We start from the raw sequence: 6521 nt of genomic DNA on the forward strand, positions 1-6521 counted from the left end.
CAGACTGGGCCAGCCTTTGAAGGAAGGGCCTGTCAGCCTGGGTCAGGCTTGTACAGACAGCCTGGCAGCTTGGCCCCTCCTGCACATACTTTCCGGGCTGCAGCAGGTGGATGAGGCTCGGCTAGGACTGGGGTCTCTGCCCTCCCTACCTGAGTACCTGTGCCTCTGTGCTCATGGCTTCCAGGAAGGCAGCACACGGGGCTTTAGGCATCCCTTACTAGCCAAATTTGTGCAGTGCTGGGACACAAGACATTCTGAAGTAGTGAGCTCCCCGTTACTGGAGAAGATCAATGAAGCCAGAAACAACATTGAGGTCAGAGTCTGTCTGATGCACCTGTGTCCCCGTTCCTAGCGGTACAAATGCAGGAAAGCTTCAGAAATTCAGAGGGGCTTCTTGCTCTGGATGGAAGCTGGATACACGGCCTTGAAGCCCTTTGCCAGCATGCAGCGTGTGAGTGCTGCGTGACATCAGGACGGCATCCTGACCTCTTGGATGCAGATAGGCTTAGATTTCTGAGCCAATTCCTACCGTTCTCCTCTGAGCCTGACCCCAAAGACCCTGAGCGTTTTTCTTTTTCCCTCTCTGGGCCCCTCCTGGCCAGAGCCAGCCCCAGAAGCAACAATGGCAACCAAAGAGAGGGACCTGGGCAGCAGCCATTGAGCCCTCCTGGAAGGGTGGAAGAGGGGAGTTTGTTACAAAGACTGAGGGGCAGGAGCTGGGCTGCAGACCCCACTCTTCAGGATCAAACTACATGGGCTCCTGAGCCTCAGGTCAAGGGCAGCTCTAGGGATTGGGGTCTTAAGCCCCAAAATAGGCCCCCTGGGAACTTAGGCCCTGACTTCCCTGCCTCCCCAGTGTCTCAGAGGGGAAGGTGCTTCCTTTCTGAGAGGGTAGGGAGGGGTAGTGCAGGAAAGAGGGCAGTGCACCCAGGGGGTGAGGGCAAGGGGCTGGGGTGGGACTAGGATGGGGGAAGTTCCTGGTGGGGTGCAACCTGGAGAGGGTGTCCCCTGCATCTCCATCCCAGCCTGGGGCCCATTTGTCACAGACGGCAGAACCAAGAGGTTGTAATCTGAGCAGGGAGGTGGACAGCCTCAAAAGGGTGAGACCCAAACCTCAGGGGCCAGGAGGCAGGTGCAAGTGGTAGGAAAGGGGAGCAGCCTGATTGGAAAGCTTATTCTTAAGGGTTGGGGGAGACCCACAGACATATTACACCAAGTCACAGATTCCCAGATCCACACAGGGCAGCTTACAGGCACGTGCACAGACGTGGATGCCTGTATACACCTAGCTGCACTCGCTCCCACGGACACGGGTGCATGCACTCACAGCCACACACATGTGCACAGATGTAGAGTCGCAGACATTTGCACACACAGTCACTCCCAGACACCCACATGGACTCGGACACCTGTGCACCCAACTTCAGACCTAAGTGTGCCCCCGACATAGATGCTCACACACAGTTACACACAGCTTCTGGTGTGGACACGCTGAGCATCACAGAGTCTTTAAGCACCCACAGTGGCATGTGTGAGCTGGGGACACAAGTGTGGGTACCCACACACTCACATATATTTATATTTACTTATGCAGATACAAATGCCGGTGAACACGCACACCACTGGCATTGCTTCCCCCCACCTCCCCAGCTGTGTCTCCTACAGCAGGAGGGACCAAGGCAAGACTGAGGAAGGCCTCTGCACCCAGGAGTGATCTAACTATGCTCTTTCCACCTCAGCAGACCCTCCCTCCCCGTCCCAAGCTCTAGGCTTGGAAACTCCCTGCATTTCCCAGGGGTCAGCCAGCCAGAACAGGTTCAGACCTCCCAGGCCAGCTCCCCCAACGCATATGCCCCACAGCTCCGGCTGGGTACGCCTCCATCATCCACAATTGAGGGAGCTGCCTGCTTTCCCCCCAGGAAGCCCACCCTGATTAACCCCAGGTCTCTCCAACCCTCCTTTGACGTGGGGCTCCCGGGCCTCAGGGCCTCGTGGTCGCTATGCTTGGGCCCTGTCACTCAGCAGATTTTCTGCAGTGTTTTCTGTGTCAATGGAGTGAGACTTGGAAGGCCTGGGAAGTGGCAGGCTCTGTCTTGGGAACTCAGTTTGGGAAGACAAGTCTAGCTCATATGAGCAAAAGTGAACCAAAGAGAGCCAGTCCTGATGTGGGGTGCAGGGGGTGGTCCCTGGGGGGGTGAGAACATGTTCTTCCTTCTTGCTGGTATGCCCAGAGAGGAGCATGGCAGATGCTGGACCCGGAGATTTCCATTCTCACCTGTTCCTGGCTCAAAGCAGCCCGGTCCTGGGCAGAGCTCAGCAGCACTGAGCCTGCCAGGCTCCCAGAGGGGCAGAAATTCCCCAGGCCCCAGTCCAATCACATACCCAACCGCAACCCATCCAGGCCAGAGCCCAGCCCAGCTCCATCTGCGGACTCTGGAATTGTGGTCCTGCAGAGCAGGGGACGAAATCTCCAGATGGAAGCCCTCTGCAAGGGCAGCAGAGCCAGAACTGCAACAGCTAGGGTTAAGGCTAGACAGCCAGGACAGGCTTCCTGGGCCTGGGAGAGAACTCAGAGGCTCACGTGGAGAGTAGGAAGGAGTGGTCCTATCTGGAGGCAGAGCACGAGAAGAAAGACCTTACAAATCCCCTTTCAGTCTGAGGCCCCTGGAATTCCCAAGGCTCCTGTTTCTCAACGCTCAGACTGCGTGCAATGAGGAAGTGGTGCTTCCCAAAGAAAAGAGGGAGCCAGAACCCGCGCCCTTTCCTAGGGCAGAGGCGGATCCTCTGTCTCGGAAGAGAAGTTCATCTCGCCCCTCTGAAGCAGTCTCACTGCGGGGAGGTGACAACCAAAGTTCCTTCGTTGGGTCCATCAGGGCTTCCCGGACACCCTCAGCCCCTGAATTAATTTGCATTTCCTTGATTTTAAGTGAAGTTGAAAATTGTTTCACTTGCTCACTGGTTATTTGTTTTGTTTTGTTTTGGTGCACCGGCCGGGAAACAAACCCAGGTCTTCTGCATGGTGGACGAGCAGTTACCACCGAAGCATGGCCATTGGTATTTTATCTGCAAATCACTTATTCATGATCTTTGGCCATTTTCCCGCGGGATTGTCTTTTTTCTTCATTTATTTTGAGACGCTCCTTATAGATTATGGATATGATCTCTCTGTTATATATATTGCAACACCTTCTTCCAGGTTGTTTTGTTGTTGCTGCTATTGTCCTTTTTTTCTTTTAACTTTGTTGATGGTATATTTTGCCATACAGAAATATTTAATTTTTACTTGGTCAAATCTGTCAACATTTTCCTTTGTGATTTTTGGATTCAGTGTCATGCTTAAAAATGCCTTCTCAAGTTTATAAATAATTTTTTTAATGTCCTGTATTTTCTCCTATTTATCTATACAGTTTTATTTTTACATTAGATTTTAATCCATCTGGAATTTTTTAATGTGTAGTGTGAAGTAGGATTCAACTTTATAGCTTTCAAATGGAAAAACAATTCTCCCAACTCTATTTATTGAATTTTCTACACTTTTCCTGCTGCTTTGAAATACCTTATTATCGTATACCCTTTTCTCACAAATACCCAAGTGTCTGGACTCAGGAACATGATACATCTTTATATTTATTCATGTCTTATTTTATGTCAGTAACGTTTGTTTTCATCGTGTAGATTTTATGTATTTCTTATTAAGTTTATTCCTAGGTATTTCATAATGTTGCTGCTACTGTGAGTTGGATCTTTTGTCTCCTTCGATTTTTTTAATTGATTGTTTCAGTTATATAGAAAGGCTTTTGATTTTTATATGCTTAAGTAATACCCTAGTACCTTACTAAATCTCATTAGTTCTCATAGTGTTTTAGTTGATTCTGTAAGATTTCCTAAGTAAACAATTATACCTTCCATAGTTCGTGCAGAGTTTGCTTTCTTCCTTCTAAATTTATGCCCCTTGTTTCTTTTTCTTATGTTATTGCACTGGTCACGGTCTTCAGAACAATTTTCTACGCTATTCCTGCTGCTCTGAAACACCTGATTCTCACAAATACCCAACTTCCTGGACTCCATTATCTTCCATTAATGTTTATTTCTGCACCAAAATTACAGTGTTTTAACTACAAGAGGTTTGTTGTACATTTTGAAATCTAGCAGGGCCAGTTCCCCCTATTAAGTCTTCTTTTTCAAAAAAGTTCTAAGCTATTCCCATGTATTTTCTCTTCCCTAAACTTTAGAATCGACTTGTCAAATTTGAAAAAGTAAAATCCATTAAATTCTTTATTTGTTCCATTCAGTTTAAAAACTATTTAGGGAAGAATTGCCATCTTTACAATATGGTATTAGATTTTGCTTCCTTCTTTCTAAATTTATGCCCCTCATTTCTTTTTCTTATCTTATTGCACTGTTTGGGGCCTTCAAAATAATGTTGATTGATAGCAGATATAGCCTCCAATTTACTACTTTCAGGCTCTCTATGCCCAGAGTATCCATACAGAAAAACCTACGAAGCTAGTAATAACAAGTAGTCCATTAGGAACAAATTGTGAACACACTTGGAGATCTTGACATCTGCCCTTTCACCATGAAACTCCACTGATTACTAGGTTAATTAGGGTTTTGATTGCCAGTGTCAGTCCCAGAGAAAGGTGGATTAAGTCAGGGCCCCTGTTCTAGCCCCAGAACCCAGAATGTGTGCATGCCAACATATTCTCATTCCCCACCCAGCATCACTGGGCTTGAGAAAGGAGGTACATGTTTATTGAGAATCTGTTGTATATCGGGGATTGTGCCTGGAACTTTAGACTTGTAATCTTATTTAATCCCCACGAGAAAACCCTATGGGTGAATAACACTCTTCCCTTATTAACAGATGAGGAAACTGAGGTTCAGAGTGGTAAGTATGGAAAATCTAGCCATCACTCACAAATGGGTTCACGCATAAATAAGTTCCTAGTCACCTGCCTTGGCACCCTCTTTCTGAGATGGATATTTAGCATCATACATTCTCTGTGTAGACTAAGAAGTCTCCAAACATGTCAGCCCACTCTACATGAATGCCAGATGACCCCCACCATCCTCCAGCCAAGGTTCCATTACTTCTCTCCTTGGAATGAGACAGAGTAAGTGGGGAGGAGGAGCAGACCTGCCCACACCTTCTGGCCAGAAGCCAAACCCCGGGCAGCAGATCTACCACCAGGTTCCTGGAGTCTTTAGTTCCAGGGAGAGACCCAACTGGGCTTGGAGGGTGGCAAAGTCAGGACAGGGATCTGGGGCATGCGAAGGGAAAGGAGGGATGACCAGGGACCAAGGAGAGGGATGGGAGCCAGGAAGATGAAGAAGAAATGTGATTGCCGCCACAGAATTACAGACTGGAAAGTAGTTAAAGTGGGGAATTTTGTGTTGTATATATGTTACCCACAACAAAAAATTTTTAAAAACCCTTAGACCTGGAAAACACAAAGAATGAACATTAATGTGAACTATGGACTTTAGTTAATAATATAATTATACCTGTATTGGTTCATCAGTTGCAACACATGTATCACGCTAATGCAAAATGCTAATATTTGGAAAAACTGTGCGTGTTGGAGGGGGGTATATGGGAACTCTGTTAAAGTCTACAGGATTTCTCTGAAAACTTACAACTACTCAAATAATTTGATAAATGGAAGTGGAGACAGGATCTGGGGCAGCAGCAGGGAGTCCAGGTGGGACCCGTGGGGGCACATTTCCCAGAGCTCCCCAGGCACTCCACTCTCTCTCTGCAGACTCTGAGGGACCAGGGCCACCACCACCCACACGGGTTGTTATTTGCATCCTCCAGACCATCATGTGTGGCCGTGGGATCCTGGCACAGAACCAGGGGGCTCTTATCTCCACCTCTTCCCACACAGAGCAGGACCAATGCCCCAAGCCGTGGGCCCAGGCACAGACATGAGTGTATGAACACGTAATGGCACATAAGAAGACACAGGTACAGGCCTGGACACAAGGAGGACACAGTCCCACAGAGACACAGACATGTATTGGGACATACAGGGAGACACAGATGCAGACACACACCAACTCAGGGACAGACGTGCAGAGCCAGGGAACTGCCATAGGGAGAGACTCAACATGCCCACACAGACTCGTGGAGGGAGTCACGGACATGGGAACAGGTGGGCACACGGTCCCCCCACCTCCACCTCAGGAGACACCCTAAAGGTGTCAGAGGGACCCAGCAAAAACAGACACATGGCTGGGCTGCATGGATAGACAGTTCCCAGCAAATCTGCCTAGGGCCCGGCCCTTGAGAAGTCACACCCCTTGCCCATCAACACCTGCCCCTGGGGAGCCCTGAGCACCCCCCAGTGCTGCTCCCCAGAACCCCCTGCCGACTCTGCGAACATGCATGTGGCGCCCGGGCTCTCCTGACACCCATGTGCATGTCCCAGCAGGCCCGCACCCCACCCGTGAGGGTCTGACATCCCCGTTTGGGGGTGTGGGTGGGGACCACGGGGCAACTCCCTCCCCTCCACAGG

This window comes from Tamandua tetradactyla, chromosome 6 (genome assembly GCF_023851605.1).
Source record: "Tamandua tetradactyla isolate mTamTet1 chromosome 6, mTamTet1.pri, whole genome shotgun sequence".
In the NCBI taxonomy this organism is placed as follows: domain Eukaryota; kingdom Metazoa; phylum Chordata; class Mammalia; order Pilosa; family Myrmecophagidae; genus Tamandua; species Tamandua tetradactyla.